Here is a 26,827-nt window from a genome sequence, read left to right on the forward strand (position 1 = left end):
TCCGTGGTGGTGCACTAAGTATAACAACAGATGAAGCAAGGAAGTTAGAGAGAGAGCTATTCCTCTGGAGAAGCAGAAGACTGCAGTTCTCCTAGGAAGAAGAGATGGCCTTCAGCATCCAGGTCTCTTCTAGCAGCTTCACTAAGAGTTCTTTTCAAGATTAGGCAATAAATAATTAAAAAAAAAAAAAAAACAAAACAAAAAAACAAAAAAAAAAAACAAAACACCAAACAATAAAACAAGAAAAAAAAAAAAAAAACAGTAAAAATGCTCAAATGATCTAAAATTACATTTTTCCAGCCTTACAAGGAGTAAATGATATCATAACATAGGTCCTTTACTCTCACCATCAGATAAGCAATGATTAGCACATCTGATCATTGTACTTCACAAGCATGACTCAAAACATGAGAGTCTTGGTGGAAGATTCCCACTTTAGAAACTCTAGATCTTAATCAACTTTCAGTGTAAATCTGAATCTCTTGTAAAATCAGTGAGTTTGAGAAAGATTTAACACTGGAGCCAAATTAGATTTCTGCAAAATTAAAATCCAGGTTTGACTATAAAAGGTATGATGAAACTAGTATTTTCATGTTAGGGTCAAAAAATCCTATAGCCTTAGTTTTAACTATTATGACTCATGCCTGAATGCTGTTACAGTCCAGTTGCTCAGGATGTTGTAAGCACCAACATCATACTTCTGATGTATATTTTTCTTTTTTTTCCTTATTATAATCCACAGATTAAATTGGTTTCTTCCTCTTTTTAGCCAACTCCTATGCAGTCTGTGATGACGGATATCCATGCCTAAATGTTTTGCTTGATTTGTTTGTCAATTTTATTTATGCATCTAGGCAAAAAGAATAGAATAGAAGGAAGAAAATAGAAATGATCTCTTGCAGTAATTGTTTACATTTGCTTCTTGTTGCTTTCACTTTTGCATTTCTAAAAGAAGCTGTAATACAATGAATAAATATCCTTTTTCTTCTTACTCATTTCTTCAGCCTTTAAATACTGGTATTTTTAATAAGAGATGTTTTATTATTTAAGATAGTAATAACCTCTTTTATCTAGCAATATCACTGATCTATTGGTGCTATGCTAGAAATTTTTAGCTTTAAACAATATATAGCAACATTAAATCAATAACCTAGTCCAGCAGTGCTCATAAAATATAAGAGCTGCTATAAGTTGGATACAACAAGAATAATGTGATAAATAATCTTGAAAATATACCTGAAGATTGTTTGGGACAGATAAGTTGATTCTTTGAAGTTTTATGAAATATCTTCCTTATTAATTTTTATTATAATCAAAACAACTTTAAAAAATATTCCTTCCCAAAGATTAATAGTGTCCAAAGATTAATACTTAAATTCTTAAAAAGAAAGTGCAACAGTTTCAATTATGATATTCACTTAAGATGTAAGAGGCCCAAGTTTAATTCCTCCCTCTATCAAGAGCAGATACCACAAACTCAGACTCAGTTATTCCATATGCCAAGTAAATGTACATGTCATTCAGGTGTTCTTCTCTTAAATTTTGACCACAGATGACACCCTAGATCTTAGAAACCTTTCTCTGTCAAATGGCTATATTCTTGCAGAGCAAATTTTGCATGTAATACTTCAGCATTCAGTGAAAAAAAATGGCTAAAATTTCAAAATATAAGATTTTTAGTACTGCAAGTGTTCAAAGTTTGTTTGTTTGTTTGTTTGTTTGTTTGTTTTTTAATTAAATGTCCCTTGATCCAACTCTGTGCTGATATGCATAGTGTCCCATAAAGATATGCTGGCTATTGTTCTCAATAATCATCTAAAAAAATATGTTACTTAATACATAGTCGTTTTGACTTTTTGTTCTACCCTGAATCTATTTTGGAAACCTTTAATTTCTGGGGTGAATGTAGACGTCAGGTATAACTTTTCAGTTCCTGAAATGCAACAGGACCATAGATAGGGCAGTCACAGGGATTTTAAAGCATTCTTTGAAGGTGGAATGATTTTTCAGTTCATAAATGGAGTAGACATCTTCTTAACAAACTTGAAATCAAAGATCACGTTCCTTTGACTGGTCTGACTGCTATTATCAAAGCTTGCATTCTGAAATGTATTATAACATGTCTCATAACATGCCTGTCTTCTAGGCCCAATAAATTTAAATAAATGATTGAATTTATACATTATACATATGCATATTTTCAAAAATATGAATGCAAAAAATGTTTTATGTATCTTTATCCAGATTACAGCTAGTAGGACTTATCTGAAGGACGCTTTCTGAAGTATGTTTACTTGGTTTTTGTTTTGGAAACTACTGTCTCAAACTGAAAGCTTTTGCCACACTTGCATCACAATATTTTCTCAGTTCAAGAGTGAAATTTCTGGTCAAATGAGAGGACAGATCTTGTTTATCTGTACCATAGTAGAAAATCCAGCTATTTTCTCCAAAAATCACAGGAAGGAGCTGCAGTTAATGTGCTGTAGAACTGACTTTGTACAATGTTCTCTGTTGGAATAGCCCTCCTTTATGCTAACAATTAAATATGCATTGATAGGAGTGTCAATCTTAGAAGAAAATCTTGACTTGGTTCCCACTCAACACACAAAAGTATCCTCTTAGTGCTTAGTTATTTTGCAGTATGGAAGAGGCTCTGTCTGTGGGGTTTGGTGGGGAAAAAGAATTGGAAAAGTCTAATTTACGGATTGATGTGGAGCCAAAACTAACAGAGAAACACTAAGACCCTTGCAAGTGAAATTCAGTGGAATGTTTTTCTCTATTTGGCCTTTGAGAGTAGAAAACAATAACAGAAAAAAGCCCTAACAAAATCACCCCAGCTCCTCCTCCAGAATATAGAAAGAAAATCTCTAGCTTAAATGTCCTTGCCTATCCTAGCCCTCTATTTTGCACATTCACGTACAGAAGCTACTTTATACTTTACAAAATGCTCCCCTAACAAACAATTACATAGTGTTGTGTTTGTGCTGCTGTTAATACTGTCAAAACAATGCAGACACAGACAATTTTATTTCTGTTCAGCTTTTATTTCTACAGGTCATTTGCTGATGATTTAGTTTACTAAATATATCTGAGAAGATATAAAAACATCCCAAGAACCATGTAGTGTTTCAACATATTTTTAGACATGTTATTTTCAAATGCCACAAAATTCTCCTACAGTCAGTATTCAGACATCCTTGTCTCTATTAACATTCCTTGATGTGCCTTGGCATCCTGACCCTGTGATGCTTTTTGTCTGGTAATTTTCAGCATTTCTGTCTTTCAGTCTTAATTGCCTCTACTCTGTGAGTTTTGTTGCACACCACTTCTTATAGCACTTGAGGCAGAACTGGCAGAGATGTCACTGCTACACAATAGGGGTTTCAGCTGTTTCTAATTTGCTCACTCATATACAGAAGTGTTTTCCAGAGGCATTATTTCTTGTAATTATGTAAAAATATGACTTGTCTAATGAGAATAAGGGAATGACAGACATTACTTTCCAACACTAGACTAGATAACTTCTAATAATTAAATAACTAATCCCTTCATACTATGCAACATTTTACTTCTGTATTCCAACTATAATGTTAAAAGCAGTAAAGACTCAGTGGTTTTCTTACATTTAAAATAGAAAGATGAATGAATATTTGATATTCTAAAAAACCAAGCTTTAGAATATATGAGCCTTGTTTGATGGCTGTCTATCTCTTAGTTATTGTGTTTACCCATTGGAATGAAACAATTGTTCAATTAAACTACAGATAGGCAAAACCTTTTCAGGAAATGTTGCATCTGCTGGAGGAAAAAAAAAAAAAAAAAACAAAACCAAAACAAAACAAAAAAAACAACAACAACAAAAAAACAACAAAGAAAAAATCTTAGAAAACTATTAAATCAGAGCCAGATTCAATTCTTTGTTACTCTAACTATTTGGGATGTCACCATGACTTCAAAGAGTAGAGTGACTTATTTTTGGAGTCTTTTTTATTGCATTTGCTTGACATTAAAGGCATGTTTTTTGTAGGTATCTTCAGCAATTTGAAAATCAGAAGAAATCATTGCTATTTCCTCCTGTATTTACAGGAAAAAAGTGGTGTTTTTTCCCCCCTATGCAGTTATTAATTCTAAAAAAGGAAAACTAGGTTCCTTGTTGCAAAGACGTGTATCAAATACAATATGTTCTTCCACAGTTATTATTTATATGTTTAATTTCTAAATCGTCACAATCAAAACTCGTGTTATCACCAATAGTAACACTTAAATCCACTGGATTTAAAAACATTGATGAAATCTTATGAATAAATCAGATTGCCAGAAAAGCTCCGAAAAGAAAATTAGGACACACCACATAAAACTAGCTTCCAGTTTAATGCAAAAATGTGGATCGTGTATGAAAACCAACTCTCTTCATCTTTCTTTCCATTTATAAAGGAAATAATGCAAATATTATAGAATTCCCTTTTCCTAATACCTGATTATTTTCAATGCACTTTTTTTCTTTTGTGTGATTTTCATTGTTACAGCCTGTATGTTCAGCTGTAGTGCCACCTGAATCTTTCCCACAAAGTCTGTGGCCCTTCTTCAGGAAAAGAGAATTCTGTGACTTCTTAGTAGTGGTATGTCCTGGTTTGGGCTGGAATAGAGTTATTGTTCCTTTCTGGTAACTAGTATAGTGCTGTGTTTTAGACTCAGAAATGAGTTTGGTATGAGAAGAATGTTGATAGCACACTGATGTTTTCAGTTGCTGATGAGGTTTCAAGGACTCTCCAAGTCCCCATTTCCTGCCCATGTGCAAGTGCACAAGAAGCAGGGAGGGAGCACAGCCAGAGCACCAGATCCAAATTGACCAATGAAATATTCCATGTTATGTAACATCATGCTCACTATATAGAGGAGGGGTGGTCAGGAAGGAGCTCTCTCGTTTCTGGGATTGCGATTGTAAGATGTTGATATTTCGGTATTGCTAGCTGGGAATGGGCTGGGTATTGGTCAGCAGGTGGTGAACAATTGCATTGTGCATTGCCTGTTTATATTTTCTATTGTTGTCATTGTTTTCATTTTATTACCATTATTAAACTGTTTCTATCTCAACCTGCGAGTCTCCCTTTACCCCTCCAATTCCCTCCCCCATTCCCAGCTGCGGGAGGAGGGTCGGTGAGCAGCTGTAGGGTGGTTGGCTGCCAACCAGGCTCATACCACAGCATGGTGACCAACCAAAGCTCAAACTTAGGCCAGATAGATGAAATCAGGACAGGCCAGGACCCATAACCAGAATATTGAGTATTCCAGCTGAAGTGGTTTATTAGGGATGTAATCAGACCTGTACTCTAGGAAAACTGAGAGAGTCTACATAATCTACTGAAAGGATGAGATGAAGGCAAATGTCATGTTAGGCTAAAGGTTAGAGAGCCAGGTGAAATAAGCAGTAGGGCACATTTTCAGATAAAAGATAAGGCCAAAGACAAACTAGTCCAGGGCCCTTGGACAGGTGCAAGAAATTGTAATAGGGTCAGAGCTGGCAGCCAAGATAAGACCAGTGCAGAGAAACCACAAGGAACAGAAATCTGACAAAAACCACAGCATTTGAACTACATCATGATGTTGGTAGAATTCCTTACATTCTAGATAAGAACGGAATAGATCAATCTCTGTATTAAAAATTACAGTGGAAACAGACTGGAAGATCACTGCCAAGGTGGGCCTGACAAACATGGCTCTGAAGTCTTTATTTAAAAAAAAAATAAGAAACACACATTCTGTTTTATTTTGTAATTATAATCTGCTGCTCCACTTCTTTTAAAGGGATGTAGATATCCTTGCCTTTTGATAAGCAAATACTCTCCTAATTACTTCCAGTTACTAACACAGCTAAGCATTTTTCCATGCATAGAAATTCCCTAAGATGAAAATGATCTCTTACTTTTCATACCACTTAAGAGAGCTTCGACTTTCACAAACCATCAACAAGAGGCACAAAAGGGCAAAAAATAAAATGGACGAGACATACATAGTCTCAGTTAACTGCTGTGATTCCTGCCTTCCGAAAGATGGGCAGAGATATTCTTCCTCCTTACTCAGATACAGTAAAAACATTTGTACCCCAGATATTCCCAAGTTCTGAAAAGTGTACTAGACCAACAGAAAAAAATGAACACCAAAACAATTGAAGTTGGTTGACTAATGATTTTAAGTTTTTTGCTTCATCTACATACATCACTGTGACAATTCCATCTGTCTGAACATCTTCTAAGTCCCTCTGTATTATTAGCACCTCCCTGAGGTGACATGTATCTGAGTCACATAGTAACCAGCTGGGGAAGAGGTGGCATGTGTTGTGATCAGCTTGTAGATATACATGTATTAATTCAACAGCTACTATATGTGTACTAGTCAGCAGACCAAGCAGATCAGCTAACTCTTGGTTTCACCATATTGCCACTATGTCAGGGGGGTTTCAGTGATGCTAGTCTCTCTCCTTTGTCCACACCAATCTTAAGGAATTCAGTGTCTTTGAACGTGGCCAGCAGGCATAAATGTCCTTGCAAGAGAAATGGGAGACTGAGAATCTGGCAGATGGATAGTGTGATTCCATATGCTGCATTTCTTTAGACAAGCAGGACAAAAAATATTCTAAACCCACCTTTTTGAATATTAATCTTGCAAACAAAATCTGTTCTTAAGAGGTTGAATGTAGCTTGTTGTACTAATGACTAAATAGAAAAAAAATCTAGTGTGCACAGGAGGACTGTATATAAAAACGAAAAAAGCAAGGGACAGCAGAAACAGATTGGAAAGTTCAGGGGGGAAAGTGTCTTCATTTTCATTTTGTAAAAAACCTGGTGCCATAAAAGGTGTAGTCACTGCTTTATATGGAGAAAATAGAACAGGTATATGAGTGCTAACAGAGGGTAAATTGTAAAGACGATTAGAAACAAAATATGTAGATGCAGAAAACTAAGGAACAGATCTTAACCTCAGCAGTGTGCAAAGCTTCTGTCTTGGTTGAAGTACATGTTTGTTATTTCTCCTCTGAGTTTCTTCCTCCAAAGCCCACTGCCTTGTACCAATACTCTGTGCACATAGTACTCTTCTGTACTTAACGGGACCTCAGTGTATACAGCTTTATTTTAGTTTGCAGGAAATCATGCACTTCCCACTTGTTTAATGTATCAGTTTTAGAAGAAATATAAGACTTACCTAATGAAAGCAAGGGAGGAAATCTCTTAAATTCTTTCTTTCCTTGTAAGTTCTACCTCGTTCTACCATCCTCATTACAGCAGTGTTAAAAGTGAGAAGATGACAACTGCCTTCTATAATATTATTGCTACCATCATCTGCCTCACAATTTAGATGACTGAGAGCAGGAAATATCTTTTGGAGTCAGGGAACAGGATGAAAATTTTAACAGTTGAAAAACTCTCCTGAAATAATGATTTATTAAAACCAAACAAACAAAAAAATCCACAAAACCCCCAACATATTATTTTTTCCTGCTTCCCTTTTTCCCTGTTTATTTCTCATAATCCACTCTCTGTGGGTTAATGTTTTGTACAGAGCAAAGAAAACTGAGAGTTTTACTTCAATTACAGCTTGGGCCAGCATCAGTATCGCATCTAACAATACTGCACAATAGAAAAACTGTGATCAACCAGAAGAAAACAAGGGCAACTGCAGAATACGTGTGTACCTGTTTCCAACAGTTTATATGAGACTTGTGCCATATACAGAACTGTTTGCATACTTAACCCTCTGTTTCCAGCTTCCTGATGATAAACTCTTTGACATCTCTTGCAATATCGTAACTGTCCCATTTGTCCTGTTCTATGATTATTAATGGACTATGCACATCCTCTTTTAGGGGGAGGTTGAAGTGGGCAGAAAAGGTTTGTCACGCATGTGAGAAACCCCACATTTGTTTATAACAGTAATGGCATAAGATAAAATTGTTTATCCTATTCGTAGTAATAATCCCTTATCTGAACTAATAGGAGAGTGAAAGGGAAATACTTGAGAGTTCAGTTCTCATGTTAGCGGAAGGTTTACATTCCTCTGTTAATAAATCTAAGTGGTATTCTAAACATCTATCTATCTGCAGCACGAGATGATTTCTCTAACTATTAAATGAGACCTGCGATTCTGTCCTAAACTGTAGAAACATCATCAGAAGCAGACAGACATAATTTGCCCTGATACTGTCCCCATCTGTTATTTGCTCAAATGTTGCTGCAGCTAGGGGACTTTGGTCTAATCTGACAGATTTCAAGACAACATCATTATTGCAAACAATTTCAAAGATTATGTTTTTCACAACTGTAAAGGTCAATATTTTCCTTCATCTATTAATTAATATTTGGTTCATGACAGAGAAAAAATATATATATATAGAATGAATATACTGAAAATGAAGCTTCAAGGGAGTTTGTAAAAAAACAAATGAACCAAAAAGTTCCTCTTCTATGAAAAAAAAAAAAAAAAAACAACAAAACAAACCAAGGTTCAAACACTCTTTTATTCAGCTGGAAGATACATTTTTCTAGAAGTCACAATCTAAAAAATAGGTAAAACACAGATGTCTAGCATTGTAATCTACAGAAATGCCAGCTGCAATACCATTCCAGGATGTTGCCATAAATTGCCTAATTCTAGCCTTATGAGTGCAGAGTGATAATGACTCATCTTGTTTATGTCTCCTATACAAGGGAGATATGGCCTGCTAAACACAAACATACAACATACTGGTTGCTCTCTACTGTCTGCAAGACGAGGCTACATGCTCAGTGTGTGAACTACAGATCTTCTGTGCTGAGTCGCACTGGTGAGTTTTGAAAAGTAGAACCACTGGTGTGCTATGAAGTTCCACTACCTGCTTATTGAGTCACGACATCCCTGGGAAGAAAGGAGGTTATGCAGACAGCTCTTTGCAAGCAGCACATGGTATAGAGGTCATGTAACCACTATTTAACAGATTGTGAGGCAAAAATACATAAATGGGTGGTGAAAAGAAATCAGAAAGGGGAAGTGGGCTATAGCCTCTCTTGTACCCCTTAGTAATATCCATATCTGCACGTACAAGCTCATGAAAGTTTTCTTTAAGTATTTTATTGTCATGATATGTACCTAACACTTGGCATTTTTATCCCAGTAAAACACTACTATTTAATAAACTGAGAAGGCAGCAGCAGGATTTCCCAGGGTGTTGGTGAGTGCATTACCTATTTTGCATATGAAGAATGGCAGACTGGTTAGAGAGCTGGCTGGGATTTGGCCCATGTCAGGAGCACTCTGTCAGCATGCAAGTAATCCTCTACTGTGGCCTGTGCATTACAACAGAGACAACTTTCTAATATGTGACAGCAATTCACTCTCTTCTGTTGAACATAGGTCCAGTTACTAAGGCTGGGCTTGTCCAAAGGTATGTTCCCAACTATTAAACAAAAAAAGAGTTCAGTTTAATGGCCAGTGGCATTCTGGCACTATCAGGAAAGGTTTAATTAGCGCTACTATAATCAAATATGTATTGATCATTTCCTCAAAGTGCGAATCCTGATTGGCAAAGCTGTGTTAGCTTCTGACTGGTTATCAAAACATCACCCATTCATGGCCAAAACCTGTTATTTTATTAAATAGTTCTCCATAGTTTTCATGCAGTTGTTTATCTTAGTACTTTGTTCTAGTCTCAGAGCAGACCATCCCATACCCTTTTTGAAAATACCAGTAGCTAGAAAATCTGAGATTACTTTTTTTTTTTTTTTTTAAAAAAAAAAAAACGTGGGCTAAAGTGGTATATGATAATGATAAAAACTTCTTATGATGACTAACTCCCCTCTAAATTTTCAGGAAGTGACTGAACACTTATCCAAAAACAAAATCACCCTGACTTCATTAGGAATTTGCTCTGCAGGAAAAAAATGTAGGGTTAGTCCTACAATGTCTCAGAATTTGTTATATGCCTGGATAAGCTTTTACAAGACACTTTGTTAAATTATCAGTATTACACTCTCTTAATCGAAGTGATTATATGTAAATAACGTAGAGACAGAATACTATAAGGGAGTAGACTGAAAGGGCTTTTAACAGGACAGAGTCTTTCATTGTTATCATACAAAATCAGTTGTTCAATTGAAGTACTTTCCATCTATCAATTGTCTCTGTAATTAGAGAGCTGACTTTTATGAGGTTTATCCCAATTGACAGCACTGAGGAGATATATGTTTATCTCTTGATCTGCTCACTTTGTCATCCCTTATTAAAATTCATCCAGTTTCCAGATAAAATAGATATAATACCAAACTAAGAATATGTATAAGCTAACCCTCCACTTTGAAAGCAAACTGTCCTCTCATACTATCAATGCTTCCATGTTTGAACTTACCAGCTTTTTCCTCACTCTGCTGTCAAACCCTTCATCTGCCTACTTGTTCCCTTGCAGTTCCTTGCAGATACTACCTCCTAGCTGAGGATGCTTCATTCCTCTTCCAGAAAAAAAGACAGGCAAAACAAGAAGCATTTTTAAAGAACTGGGCTGAATAAGTTGTTTTGGCTGGGAAAAATAAAACAAAACAAAACCCACAAGCAAACCACATAAAATCCAACATTTCATAGGAAAAAAGCTTAATTGAAGTTTCCTGGAACTGAGAGGAGAATTGCTGAAACAGGCAGTCCCTTAACTTTGGGTAACCTATTCCCAAACAAGGTTACAGAGTTGCTTTTTACCCAGACTGTCCAATGTGCTCGAAATGAAATGAAATTATTAATTAATGAACAACAAGGTATTTAAGCAACATAGAGCACAGTCTGTAGTATGCACTTAGTTATCATTTAGCATGTATAATGTGCAAATGTCATCTCATAATGTAGATTGATGAAAAGTCTAAATCATACTAAGAAAACCATTTTAAGACACCCATCAGTATGTTGTTGGCAATTTGCTTTTATTAAGCACATGTTAATGACGAACTGGAGACACGTGGTTACTTGAAAAAAGATGTATCTATTTGTAAATGTCTAAAAGGCATCACCAAAGCTTATCGTTTGCTAACTGCTAGTAATAAATTATATTTTCTCAGCTTTCTGCAGCAGTCCTGAGAAATTTTCAGTTGCAAGACTGAGCTTTTAGAAATGTGCATTTATAAAGTGCCTGCACACCTTTGGACCAAATTGGCTTAGCCATGTAAATAGCTCAGTAAAACTCTGGCCCTATACAACTACATATGAACCCTAATGGTGATAATTTTCCATTTGTTTAATTCACTGGCCATCAAAATTTTCAGTTTCCAGGGAACAATGTATTTGCTGAATCAGTCTCCTGAACTTCCATTGGTTCTAACCAGGGGGTTGTTAACAACTAGGAGAACTTTGGCATCAAAGCCAGTTTTAGTGTTGCTACCATTGTCACTCACTCTGTAACTGAGTGTAAACAGCTGATTTTGTGATCCCAGGAATTACAAAAAAGAGAAAAAAAAAATTAACATAACATATGCACATAATTGGGCCCCAGTGTTTTAACTACCCTTAATACTTAACATTGTCATAAACACTATGATAGATGACTTTAACATTTTATGGGCTCAAGTCTCAAAATTGGATTATGAGCAAATAATAAAATAGGAAATTACCAAGAGCCCTCATGGGTAATTTCCAGTATTGCTTTACAGATCTCTGAGCAACAGCGGATGCAGAAGGTGGTCTTCAGTTGGAAATCAAGCTGTAAAACAGAAATGACACATAAATACCTACCAGTTTTATCTTCATTATTTACAGTAAAGTCATTCTGTCTGAGACATCAAAATCAAAATTACCCTTCTAATTTATCACCTACCCAATCAGGATCAAGAAACTGTATAACTGTCTGCCTTTGTTCCCTGCATAGTTCATTCCATATTCTATAAACACATGAGCGCCAGCAAAATCAAAATTCCTCAAAAATGCAATTGCAGCATCCACTTTATTTTAAAAGTACTGGACTAGGTATCTCCCCACACTCTTTAGAGTACTTATTAAGGAAAACTGAGACTGGTTTCAGTCTTCCGGAAGAAACCAGCCTCAGTTCTTTTCTCTACATCCAGAGGCAAATTGACATCTCCTTCAGCCCAGAAGGGTGAAATAATAATACAGTTAAATTCTATAACCAATTAGGTGGAATTTTCTACCCAATAGTACTCTTCCAAGATGTAACAAAGAACTGAAAACTCTGAATCAGGAAGACAATGCAATAGAGGACATAACTTAGCTGAGACCAAGAAGTCCTCCTTCTCATAAAACAGTTTCTGCAGGTTAGCTCATGACCTGATTTGCTCATATCTTCTTGTGGAAGAAGCAGAATGAATCATCCTTTGCTGTTTCCTGATTAAGTGCAACCTGTAGACTATAGCATACCAACAGAAATGGAGATAACCTTCCTAATCCAATGGCCATGTTTTCTACTCCAGTGGCAAATTCAAGCCACTGAAATGATGGAAACAAACACCTGCCTTCAGGAGAGAGTTCACTGACATGGTAGGAATAATATTAGTTTCATATGTGAGTCTTTATAGGGGCAATACTCAGAGATAAATCTTTAGCCTTAGGCTTTTATGCTATCTCATATTACATATCTATTCATCAAGTGAGCTGACTAGATGATGCTCTACTGAATATGCTGCCTTTTGAGGATCCCATTCAGAGGCATCCAATTCTCCCATTATATAGGAAGCCTAGGAGATAATTTTGGTTTGGAGTCTTCTACTTGGGTCAGGCATTTGAAAGAGTGATGTTCTTTTATCTAACTTTTAGATTTTACAATCCCCTCCAAGCCTGACCCTAAGGTCAAAAAGTCATAGTATACCCCTTCTTTCAGCAGATCAGGTTCCAAGTCATTCCCAATGAAGTCAGCAGGTGCAAAGGCAGCAAGAGTTACCATCTAATTTTTCTAGACCTCATAAAATCTTCCCAAAATTTAGACAAATCTATGAGCATCCAGAATCTTCAGTCAAAAAAATAAAATAAACAATTGCTTTTTAGACACACAGGCTTATAAAGTGATTCTACCTCCAGTTGGCCACGAGAGGGAAATTAAATAGCTGTTTAAAAGCATGTAGTTACTATCTGTCCCATTATATGGAAAACAAAAAGGCTAATGACTCCTTCTGAGCTGCAACATTTGTATTGATTATTAGTTTCTGGATGGGTTATTGTTCTCCACTGACATTAAGCTGTTCAGATCATCATATGTGACATATTTTAGTTTCATGTGTTAGAAAAGAACCAGTCAGCAACACTGAGTTAGGAAACGATGACTCATAAGTGTTAGGAAGTGTTCTAATGTAACTCATCATGCTGCTAGCAACTACAGTCTTATATATTGTAGAGATTTTGAAAATCCTTGTTTCTCCTGGTAGTCATTAATGAAATTCTAGGATAGGCCCTCACTAAGACATAATCATCTGTCTAAAGGAAAAATAAATTTTTCCTATCAAATTGTTTTGGTGAACATTTCTGAGCTGCTCTAGTTATGAAGAGATCACCAGAAATGAGAAATTATGCTGCCAAACATAACTCTGTGAGAACTCAGAAAGGCAAAAGAGTAAATTCTAATTACAAGGATTAAATATTCAAGCACCTCCATAATGACACCATTTTTACAGTGCTGTCTAAAAGACTAAACAAAAATGAGTAAAACTGGAACAAACTGATAAACCAGCTCCCATTTTTTTGTGTACCTCTGGTTGTGTCAATAGGACTGTTAAATCTAACACTCAACAAGCAGTTTTCCTTGTTGAGAAAATGGCAGTTAGGATATAACATTAAACTGCTGGCTGGAATCTATGTTTTCAACAACTCCTAGCTGAAGAGAGGCTCCATACTTCCTAAAATCAGTCTGAGAATTTTCTTTACCAGCAGCCCATATTCTGGGACCCCATGGAATATAGGAGTGAATAGAAATGAAAAGCCTTTCCATTCAAATCCCAAAGCTAATAGCTAAATCCAGAGGATTAAGAGAACAGCCCTCTGCTTCTACAATATTTTTTCCCCATAAGAAGAAATAATACAGAGCATCTGAATATTTGAAAATGCTAGGCTGAATATGCATAATAGAAATCCCATAAGGATGCCAGCTGTGCATTTATGGATGGGTGAAAAGTACAGGCTGTTAGTTGTGCAGTCATTTTCTTAGAGATATTAAGATCTGCTACCGAAGAGCAGGAAAATGCAGCCACAGAGCCCACAGCTGACAAGCTCTATTGATGAAGGGCTTGTTTTTTTGCAGAGGCTTGTTTTCCAGACATCTGAGTAAGCATGAAGGAGGTAAGGGATTGACATGACTGGTGAGTTAGACTGGAACAAATTCATATCAGGGTTTTTGTTTTGGGGATGGTGGTGGTGAAAAAATACCCGGGTTTGTGATCATGAGGAGAGCGAGCCAGTAAAATTGCCTGAGCTCTTTCTGGGTCAGTGTGTGGGATAGCGCAGGCTGCATGTCAGGTAGCAAAGGGTTTTATGGGGACCTGGGAGTTATAACTGTTACAAGATAAAACTGTGATAGATATGTCTACAATGATAAAAGGATGTAGTTTTAGATCTGTTTTGAGGCAAGACAGAGGGGAGGGAGGCAAAAATTTCTGTGGAGGTGCCGAGTCCCTCCTTCTGTTCACACAAGCATCCATGAAGCACACGGATGGCTGGGTGTTAGCACAGCCATTCCCTCCACTGACAGGGACACTGGCTGTGCTCCCTCGGGAAAATATAGCAGCACGATCCCTGATAAACACGGTGGCAAAAATAAGGCCTAGGAGAAAAGACAGTAAGCTTCATCAGTCTATTAGATCTATGCTCTTCCGTCTAAAAAACATTTCCTTTATACTTCAAAACCACAGTAGGAGAGCAATTGATTAAATAAGAGCCAAGTGCACCTCTGTATGTATTGGTGAAGGGACTGGAGGAAACCCCAAACTGTGAGGGCATCTCATCTCCCGAACAAAAAATCCCCCCTTCCATTCCTCATGTTTTGTCCTCTCCAAAGTGAAACTCTCTTTGCTCTCAGTCTCAGTGTCTGTCAGAAGTTTAGATTTATTTTAGCCTATAATAGATCAAGAAAGTCTTCAAAATATTTGTAAAGCATTCATTGATTAACCTGAAACCAAAATGTCACACTCTTTAAGTCATAACTCTAGGACAGAGCTGTCTGTTACTGGTGTAATTTAAATTTTCATTTAGTGTGACAGCACTTGTTCATAGTCCTCTTTAATTTACCTTCAATTAAGATGTTATTATAATTAAATTCCATCAGAACTATCGGATTATATATCAGCTGAATACATTGAGGTTTATACAGCCTTATTTTTCCCAAACCATAAGAAAAAAACATAAATTCACTTTCTTCAAAAAATTGTGAATAAATAGCTTTGGCACAGGCACACATCACATATTCTTGGGAAGTGAACATACACACAAGTACACACAGAAATCATCATTCTTCTTTGACTAAGGCTGCTGACAGGTGCTGACAGTTCAGAAGGTGCTGGCTGAATCTTGTCTGATGTCTTCTCATCCAAATTTAATTCCTTCTCAGGTTTAACCACTTGGTGCAACTTTTCAGCAGAAAAGTAAGTTGAGAAATTTAGTTAATATACTACTGGTGGCCCATGCCTGTTTTGCCTGATGAACAGTTTGTTGGATAATTGAAATATGACTGAGTTGGGTGTCACTCAGGTACAAAATCATTACTTTGTCTTTTACTGTTTCATCTTGATTATGACATTCTTTCCATGTAAGTTTTTTTAATCATTAATGGCCTGCTAAAATGAATTATCCTCATTATTGCCTAGGAAGATCTGGAATGATTATAATCAGGAGGCTCTCACAGAGACAGGTGATCTGATTAGCTGCAAAGAATCTCACTGCTTCAGAATCATCAGAGATTATAAACTTCTTGTTAATTTAGCATGGAATTTGAATTACTCCCTCACATTGTTAGATACATTCAGTGAAGACAGAACATTTTCCTACTATGGGATTTAAAACAAGGTGTCTTTAAGCCCCAGGATATGCAATTGAAGTAAAGGGAAGCCTGTTTAACATGTTAAAATGTGTTAAAAATAAGAGAAAGGGAAGAAAAACAGTAATTTTAAAGTAAGCACCAGGATTTCAGTGTGCTGCTACCTTGTCCTTGTGAAAGATCACACCTTATACTCATACATCTCTCTTCCAGAAATAAGAAGGACTGATTTCCAAAGGTATAATGGGAACAGTACTGTGAATGAACTACACCCAAATTTTTCTGCTACAATGCATTGTTGGGAGAAATCATAAGTGAATTGCAACTGAGGAATTACATCTTTATCAAAATAGTAGTTTAAACAGGATCAATGAATAAGGGAATCCAACTCTTAAAGCATATTTCTAACTCACTATAGGACAAAACACAGAAGACATTTTCAGAAGATCATATAAATTATATATATACAGTAACTATGGCATCTTGCAATTGATTAATTTTGAAAAATAGAAGCAAGAAACTGCAAGGTGAGTCATGTAGCAACCAGCTAGTGCTAATGATGTATAACCTTCCATTAATCTGAATAATAAGTATTTTCATGTCCTAGAGGAAACTTTTAGGATTAGATTTTTATATGAAAAAAGTAGAAGTATTTTTCCCTCAAACTCACCTTGTTATGTTCAATCATTTATTAAATTTTGTGAATTTGGCCTGCATTTCCAAGGGGAAATTTAGCTAAAGAGAGTATGGTGATGTCGACTTTAGAGAGGGTTGGGGTTTTTTATTTACAGAAATACAAGCTGGAAAAAATTACTCCCAACAAGTTTGTTAAATACATGTGAACTGAACAGTGAGTCTAATATTGTGTGGAAGCTCTTCTATTACTCAGAAAGTTAACGTTGCTCTTATTTATTCGGTAAAAAACAGACACAATGTTTTTGTTAAAATAGAATATTCTGGTTACTTGCTAGAATTACTTTATTAGTAATCAGTCTGCAACACTAAGTTTTAATAAAATTATGACAGTGTTGTTATGGTAAATAAGTGCTTGGGTAAATCTGACCTAAATATAAATACTGATTTTATAGGAAATAAATCAAGATTCCAAAGGTCTGGTTAAGAAATGATTCATGTATTAAAATGTATGGCAAATTAAGTATAGAAAGTGTATTTAAGTTTATGATTCTTTGGAGTTTTTCCTAAGGTGAGATAAATTACCCCAACAATGCCTCAGTAACCAGGCCACAAAAAAGGTATAGCTGTTAACAGACAAGAAAACAAAGCTTTGGCTTTTATTTTTTTTTAATAACTGAAAACTCAAAACTGATTTTTGTTTTACAAATAACCAGTATTTTTTTACAGTGTGCTTAGAATAACAGATCAGAGACTAATGAAATAAAATATAACACGTTTGCTAGATCCTATTCAAATCAAGCTCCTCTGATAGATGTGGACCTATGTGAGCTGCATGTGCCAATGAGAAACCTCAAGTCTTTCAGGCAGACCCCACTTCTGGATGCTATCTGAAAATATAGACCATTTTCAGAATCATCTAATTGTGACACTGTCTAAGCCCTCTCTCTCATGCATAAGTTCTGAAATCAGTGGGAACGAATTTGACAGAGGAAAGAAACCACACTTGAGTCATAAGTAAATTATTTTTTCCTGACTCGAGAGAGTACATTTATAGTTTTAATATGAATTATCAAATTGTGATTCTATAATAATAGGTGACATATTGATTTAGTACATTAAGATTAGGGATTAATGGCCACAAAATATCACATTTACTATTGACAATCCTTATTATATATTCTGATGTTACTTCTTTGATGTACAGCTGATAACTATTTTCATCTACTCTGTAGCACAGACTCTCTTCTAGAGGCTAGCTATAAGTAAAATGTAGATTTTTTTCATTACTTGTAGAAAAATGTGGATATTTGATTAGAATAAAACAGTTCTCATTCTGTATCCGAATAATTTGTATTGGGACATACAATGTGCCAAAGATAATTTGATATTATTCATATTTGATTGCTTTGTTAGCTTGAGTTTGAAAGGAAAACAACATCTGCTTGTTGCCAAAGTCCATTTCCCTTTGAACCATGCTTGGATAAAACTCACAGCTGAAGCAATTTACAACATGGGAAAAAAAAAAAAAATCATTAAATCATTGTTTTGTTTACAGAACTTTTTTTGTACCTGTCATAGTTTGTACTGTGCTTAAAATAATGGAGAAGATATTATGTTGCTGTCTGAATATCAAGCTCTTCCTGTTTTAAAAGTAACTGTGTAATTATAAGCTAATATTCAAAATACTTTTACTTCCTCACCAAGTCTGAACAGAAAAAAACTAGCATGGGGGGTGAACACTGGTGTCTGATCACTGCATATGGCCCAACAGCACAAGAGGGTCAACCTTCTCCAAATGGAAAAATCACCTAACGTCAGCACAACCTGTCTGTCGGGTATCCTTTCAGCAATCATCGAAGACCATGGAAGCTTGGGATGATTTGTTTATCTTCTTGATTAACAAATTAATGATCTTCATTACTGTGCAGTTCTTATGTCACTTTATGATAGCTGTTTCCCCATCTCAAATCTGTCTGCACTCCAATTGCACCTGCCTAACCCAAACCTTGGTGGTTGTAACACCCTGAAAGATCAGCCCATAGCCCTCAAGTGCTTCAGAGTGAAACAACACAGACCACCACGGTGTTAGTAGTTCTAAATGAAAAAGACTAGAAAGAACATGTGATCATGAAGTCACATAAAATTACGGAAAGAAATATCTTCCAGGATTCACTGTTTGATACCCAAAATGATAAACAGTGAATGGATATGAACTGATAAAGTATCCTATTTTGTGAGATTTGCTTTATCCATTGTAAATTGAATGTATTTTGATTCTATTGGGATTTGAAATTTCCATCTATGAATAAAATAGACCTGTGTGTTGATACTGAATTTGGACTTGCATAAACTGGTTGTGGCCTCACAACTATGATGGATACAGGTCATAGTAGCATTGTCAAAAGTTTAAAAATAATTTTAATTTTTAAAAATTAACAGAAAAATTAAAAAAAATGATAAACTAAAAAAGTGTGGCTTCTTTAAAAGCATTTCTGAGTAGTGGAATTTTTAATTTATTTCACCTGAAAAATTACAACAATTTATCCCATTTCTTTATTAATTACTACTTAAATACTTCTTAAATATCACTACAATTAATTATGGCACTGTACAGGCAAGGTGGGACAACAATGGGAGAATGTACACCCACTCTTTCAGTCTTATCGTACCTTGTCTATTAGTCTTGTCCTAACTCATCAGCATAGAAATAGAAATAATTGCTGGACAACTTGCAGTTTCACCTTTTGTACAACACTTTCTAACATTGTTAACAGAACTGGAGAAAAAGGTAAGAACCGAACCTACTTTTAGAAAACTGCCAATTGTGTCATTCCCTCCCCAAAATATATACATGCTGTTCTCTTTCATAAACTTAAAGAACAAAAGCATTCCTACAAGAGATGGAAAGAAAAAGTAATGTCTGCTTTTTCAGTTTCTTTCTGCAGAATCTTTGCACTCATATGACTTTGGACACAGAGGATGAAGCAAAGTGTCCTAGATCTTGACATTGTCACTGGTTTCTCAGATGTAGGCAGGACAAATTAATTTTTCACCTCCCTCTTTGTATGTTTTTTTTTCATGGAGAAGTGAGGGACCTTCTGACAGTTATTGTTGATAGATGTTGAAAGCATATTTTGTATCTATGGGAGTCATTTCCCTGTTATTACAGGTCAGGCCTCCTACACTCTGCTCTTGATATGGGGTAGGCTTTATTGTCCCCACTTAAAAAGAGTCACTTCCTTGAAAAATATTTTACTGCCTTTTCTCCAAAAATATAGAAACCAGGAGATTTAACCTAAAATAACAGACAGAGGGCTCACATTTGTCAGCTGCCTTCTTGCAGGCAAATGCCCTTCCTCTAGCAGCTAAAATACCTGAAGTTCATATGTGCATGATTATAATTAGACTATGTTTCGCGTTTGCACTGCTCAACTTCACGGATTCTGCTCAGAAACTAGAAGGACTACGCATCACCACTGCCAATTAAAAATATTCTCATTCATCTCCCTACAAATCATTTCAAGTGCATACACTGAAGTCTGGAGTTTTCAACATTTACATATATATAAGCTTTCTTCTACTAGCAATTTTTCTATATTCATCCCCAATGAAGTTTTTTCATGTGGTAACAAAACTCGCTTTTCAGTTTCCACACATTCACTGCAGGCAGAAACTACAAAGAGAAAGTTTAAAACTGTTTTGCTCAAACATTAATCAAGATAAAATTAGCTGGTTTATATTAAGACTAGGCCTACCTTCTAACTTGGCTGCTGCTGCTACAATTTTATGAAGCTAATAATACTTTTACAATTTTATTTTTATACATTGTCCATCATTCTCTGAATACTAGATAATGTTCTGCTCAAAAGAATCAGACCTCCCAGGGGAATAACATGGCTTTACTGCTACCACTGCTAAAAATAACATTCCATACTCCAGGTACATACCCATACCTATTCTGCTTATCCTTGTATATTACTCTTATACTTAAGAGTGATGCTGAAGTTGTTATACTACTTACTTATATAAAAGGGGCAGGAAAATGGCGCTCTAGAGCTGTAAATTGATAGTTTAGGTATAATGCATTATAAGCTCACTGAACAAAACTTGAACATTTAGACTCAGCAAGTGTCCATCTTGGGACCTGACTTTCTTCTATACAAGCCAAAGGTTGAAGAAGACCTCACTTTAGATTCTAACAAGGTTTAGATTTTAGTTTCCTGCAAATTGTTTTTAATTAATATACTTTAATAATTAATTTATCAACATGCTATTTAAAAAAAAAAGATCAGTAGATTTTAAAGATTTAAACAATTGATTAAGGGCTATCATTTTAATAGTTATTATGTTGATCAGGAAAGGGACAAAGGATAGCAGTGAAAAATGAAGTGTACCATAAAAAAGAAAGTTTTGTAAACGAAAATTGGTCTTTTCAGGAAAAGGACATTTTTATTTAATTCTTATTGGTTTTACTACCAAATTTCAAATGCTCTTTAAAGAAAATGACATAACTATTTATAGAGACATAACACAAAGTATCCATTATGATTTAAGAGTTTTTTGGTTTTTTTTTTTACTTGAGATTACTTATTCAAGGCTCTTTAAGATCATCCAACTGAAATAGATTATGAAGACTTTTGAATCTATTGTTTTTGTAACTGCTGTCACAATATAGGTCTGTCAGATTTATGCTTTATGCATGCTATGATTCAGAAAGTATAACTCAGCAATTCTCATGTATTTTGATTCCTATTTCAGAGACTTATTCATCAGGGAATTGAGCTTTTCAGCTAACTCTGAAAGTTTAAGTAAGAGCCTCTGCTTAGAGAATACTGGTAAATTAAAATTAATTTTAAACATAAATCAACTGGCATATGGATTGTTTCTTTTCTCTACACTTTCCACCAAAGCAAGCTTATGCTTGCTAATGCGAGCTCATGAAGTTGTCATACTGTAATAAAAATATTTAGAATTAATTCAGGTATAAAATAATAATATGCAAAAAATTCCTATCATAGAACAAATGCATGGTAAGATATCATCTACCTTCAAATGAAATATCAATGATTGAACAAGATAACATTATATTCCTAACTTTTAGGCTGGTTTGATATAGTCTTTTAAATGTAAATGATCATGTGAATAATCATTTTCATCACTGCATAGCAATATTATATAGTATTATTGGGAAAATTGCATTCTTTGAACCTATGGAAGTTTAAAATTTTCAAACTAATCCTTGTCCTCAAATCTTATTACTATGCAATAAATAATAGAATGTGAACTTCTATGATGACCAGATCTAAAAACTGAAAGTACTTAGGTCCCTGAAATTAATGCTTTGACACAATTTAGGTAACTACATTATCTATAGATGTCCTGAAATCTGCTGTTTATCTGAACGCTAACTCTGGAGACACCCACTTCCCCTCCTTTCCTTTACTTCTCAATTGTACTTTCCCAGTGTTTACACTTGACTTCGGTGTATATACAGGAGTGCAACACATGAAATCTCTCATCTAACTTGCAACACACCTTTTTCAGTATCCAACAACTATGCCTGCTTTCACCAAAGCGCCTGGGGCTCATGATCCATGGGGTGTACTTTGCATACTCCTCAGACAAGTTGTAGGACTGGTTTTTCAGAAAAATACTCAGCCATGGCTGCAGGTGCCTTTTAGATTATTCACAGTATACTTTTTGTAAGGGTGAGTAAAATGGTGATGAATTATTAGAAAAATTAAAGTTATTCAAGAATTAAGACATAGTTTAATTCTCATATTACTCAATTTTTATTTCTGCTGATGACTTTTCATCCTCTCTGTAGTTTCAACTCCATTTTAGCTCTTGTTAGCTCTCTATGCTATTTGCTGCAGAACAATATTCTATTTATTTCTGCAATAATATTTTCCTCTCTATTGGCATGAGTGTTAGATTTAGCAAATAACTTACTCTAATATCTTTTTGCTTAAGACAGGAAGAAAGCTATTGATCAGCATAAGTATCAGCAGTCATTAAATACAGTATTCTGCATTTACAATATTAATAATTTAATATATTAGTAACTAGTAAGTATATAAATATCCTTTCAGAATGAACTGCTTCTAACATGAAAACATTTGCTTCATTGTGATGAAACACTATTTCTGGCAGACTAGAAGTTCTTGTAATTAAATAAACTTCTGTTTTCACGCATAGCCTGGCAAATTCTATTACTCATACCACCTGCTTTGGAGTAATCTATTAAATATTCAAAGAGGCCAATCTAGTTTTAACTAGATTATTCTTTATCAGGTGCCATTAAAGGAAGACACAGGCACATCACCCTGACTGATTCTTACTTTAAAGTAACAAAGGAGGAAAGAAAAGAGCACACTGGAATGGAATTTCTTACTCCCTTTGACATCTCAATTTATCATTACTAAATATATATGGTTGATCTTGGTCTTTACAAAGAAATAGGCCCCAAGCTGAAGTGGCAGCATAAAACAATATCATATTAGGACCACTGTCATTAAGAGGTGTTGTAAGGTGAAAAAAAATTTAAGTTGTCAATGCTGACAGGTAACAGATTATTGCATGTATGTGGTTGAACGCCTGAAACTGAACTTTTGAAATCTGCTGCTTGCTAGCTAGCTGCTGCCAATATGAATGTTTGATTGCAAACATTCATAGCACCTGTATGAAACAGAAGTGACATGACCCCAGTCTGACAGTTCATAGAGATACGAATCACCAGACGGGAGGCTGATCACACATTGTGCTTCTGCAATGGGACTATTTAGATTGGGAAACCAGGGGCTTGGCTTCTGGAAAGAAAAGCAGGTGTGAAAAAGATGTGTTCCCCAAAAGAGGAAGTGGTCTTCTAAAGATGAAGGTGCAGACTCTGCCTGCAGGAAAGACCCCAGAAGAGGAGATCAGGCTATTGGGTGGAAAGGAATTCCAGTTAGCACCCAGGGACCTTGGCCACTAACACCCAGGACTGGTGAGTGTGAGCAGCAACACAGCACAAACTGTCATGACTTTCTGCCCAACCTTCCTGGAGCGACCTGCAGGGAAGGAAACCCAAGACCTAGGATTATAGCCCAGGAGAAGCGAGGAAATGAGTGTGTGGGATGATCAAGCAGGGTAAAAGATCTAATTCCACTGGTTCTTAAATAAACAACAGCATCCAGATCCACTATGGGTTGTAATTTACTGTTTCATCTGCAACAGAAGAAAAACAATTTCTAGAATATATTTATGGAAATGGGTTTTTATTATCCCAAAATGGCATAATTGTTTTGGCTTGGGGAGTGGGGAGGGAACCAATTGCAGACATAACTTGTTAGAAAATGTGATGCTTCAAGATTGACCCCCTCCTTCCTCTCTCCTAAATGGCAGATTAGTTAAATTAACAGGAAAAACCCCTGGAATAGAAGTGCCCAAGGTCTAAAAACAAACTTGCAGTGAGCTACTTGTTTTTAATTGTTGTTACACATTTTTTATGTAATGGGAGAATGGTTTGTCTGGCTGTGCTTCAATTGCTTTGGGGAGTAAGACTGATTGCTCAGAAGAAAAAAAAAAAAAAAAAAAAAACAAGCATTGCACCATAGAGTCACTTGTTTGGTAGCAAGTGAAATTTGCATTGCTTTTGGAGCAACTCCAGAAGCCTCCACAACCCAGAACAGGTCTCTGAGCAGGCTATATACCGCCTGAATGTAGCCATCTAACTTATGGCTCTGAGTCATCTCTGAGACACCTGTTCTCTCCATTTACTGTATAGATAATTAATTACACCCGTTAGATACCTAATACAGCCTGACATGGATATTTTGGAAATCTCTGTGCTCCCTTCTTGCCCCTTAGAAACACTAAGACACAACTCACCTTTCCTCACAGACTTACACTTATTCTTGAGCACCATGACCAAAATCCCAACCCCAGGTACACCAGCAGAACAGGGAAGGAAGTGTCTCTTTTCCAGTCCGACTCCTGTGCACAGATTCTAGTTCAAGAAATAACCCCACCTACAGAAAGAGTACATTAAAGGATTTATTTAGCCATCTCAGCCCATCTGTGCTGATTTTTGAGTTTGCGACATCAGCAGCATGCCCCACATAAAATATTTTGACTATAGAAATATATTGAGTGAATACACTTTGTAGCTTTCTTCCTTCTAACACATGCAGGTATAAAGTTATGACCTGTAACTGTAACTGTTATATGACCAAAATCAGCAAAGTAAAAGAGGGAAAGACGTCACATTTTTTCCTCAGCATTTATATCTCAAAAGAGGAGAAAACGTACTCTGAATTACTTTGTGAGGCTACACAATCTTGACAACCAAGCTTTACTGAGGATAATTTCTGATCCTATTGAAATCATGTGAATTCTTTCACAGATAAGTAGAAAAAAAATGGTACCTTTGTTAAGTTAATTTGATCGACTTTTTCATTCAATTAATTCCCTGTGCCTTGCACATATAAGGCGGCAATTGTTACATGTAAGCACGGTAGCTTCAGAGGCAAAAATTGCTGTGTCATTCTGCCAGCTATCTAAGTAGCTCAGGGCAGTCTTAAATGCACCAACAAATAACTATAAATGTAATTGCCTGCCCACGCTCTGTAAAATTAGGCTGTAGACTTTCGGAGCCAAGAAAGGCCATTATGATTTAGAAACACTGCACTTAGAGTATAATGAACAGAGTAGTTTCAGTGCTTTGTGAAAATTTCACTATGATAAGAGTATCACAGGATAAGAAAATCCTAGTGACCTTTTGCAGATCGCTGGATCACCCCTCAGTGCATCACTCTGGGCAATTCATGACCTGGCCGTTTGTTGATGAGGTTGCTGAACCCATTCCAGCAGGAGCAACACAAGCAAGAAAACCAACCAGTGCTCACACAGGACCTGGTGGTCTCTGAAGTGGTTACATGGGATAGAAAGGGGCCAGAATAGTAAAAGTTTCTCCAAGTCCTGTTTAAGCTTCATAGCAATAAAATACTTAAAAAAAATATATATATAAAAAAATGAAAAAGTACTTACTTTTAGCATGCAGTCACATCTGAGACCAACTCTTCCCTCCTGTACTACCACAATGTTTCCATTCAAGCAGTGTGGGTTTTTTTGACTTAACAGAGCCAACGTGTACCACTTCCAGGTAAAGTCCACTTGATCTTTTTTCTAAATTAGCAAGGATAATCTCATAGGTTATAAACAGAAAATCAGTGTGTTCAACCTTCAGCATAAGGTGGAAAATATTTTCCACCAGTGACAGAATTCCAACTAAACTGCCATATTTTGGCTTAGGTTTTCTCTATAAAAGAAACTGTCAAAATATTTATTAAAAAAAAAAAAAAAAAAAAGAAACAAAACAACAAACCCACAACATTTTAATGCTTTTAATAAATGTTCACTCATTCTTAAATAAAGTAGTAATTCCTGTCACCTTTTTATCTTAAGCTCTTTCAGCTCTCAGTATGTAAAGCTAGTATAGACTTGGAACATAAATTTCTGCATGTATATAAGCTCTTTGTATAAAATGAAGATAAGTAACACAGCATTGTTGCAGCTGTATGCCTATGCTTGCTTGAAAAAATCTCCAAACTGCTTTAGCATTCACCAGACAACGGACATATTAATGTAAATATATATGAGATTGTGTATATACTTCAAAAAAAAGATTACTTATAATGTTGGTACTGAAATAGACATCGAAAAACTATATTACACTGATGAGACACTAAATTGAGAGTCTTATATGTGTTTTTCATTTAAACATTAGAAATGGAAAAATTAATATACTAAAAGTTATTATTGACATATTTTATAACAGATATGAATAAATTACCTCTGTAGCATTGCCTACCAAGAAATAGTAGCTTTATATAAAAAAAAATAAAATCTCCTCCTCCATTTTGATTAACCTAAGCAAGAAGAAAATCACTTATATATCCGCACTGATCTTGAACACAGCTTGCCTGAGCTGGGGCTTTAACAAATTTAAATTCCAAACACAGTGGTTAACTTCTGCTAAAATAAAATGAAAAATAATTGGAACAGCATCTCTTACCAAAAGCTTGATGAGTAAGTCATCTCTACTTCTGCTCTGGTCTTTGGAGAAATGTCCAGTCTTGGAAAACAACAGAGGTGGGAGGTAGCTCACACATTTTTTTAGTTTCATGTCTCTGGACATTGTTGTTCGTTTAAGTTGTAAATGGGAACGTAAATTGA

The sequence above is a fragment of the Tyto alba genome, unplaced genomic scaffold (genome assembly GCF_018691265.1).
Source record: "Tyto alba isolate M040663 unplaced genomic scaffold, T.alba_DEE_v4.0 Super-Scaffold_27, whole genome shotgun sequence".
Lineage (NCBI taxonomy): Eukaryota > Metazoa > Chordata > Aves > Strigiformes > Tytonidae > Tyto > Tyto alba.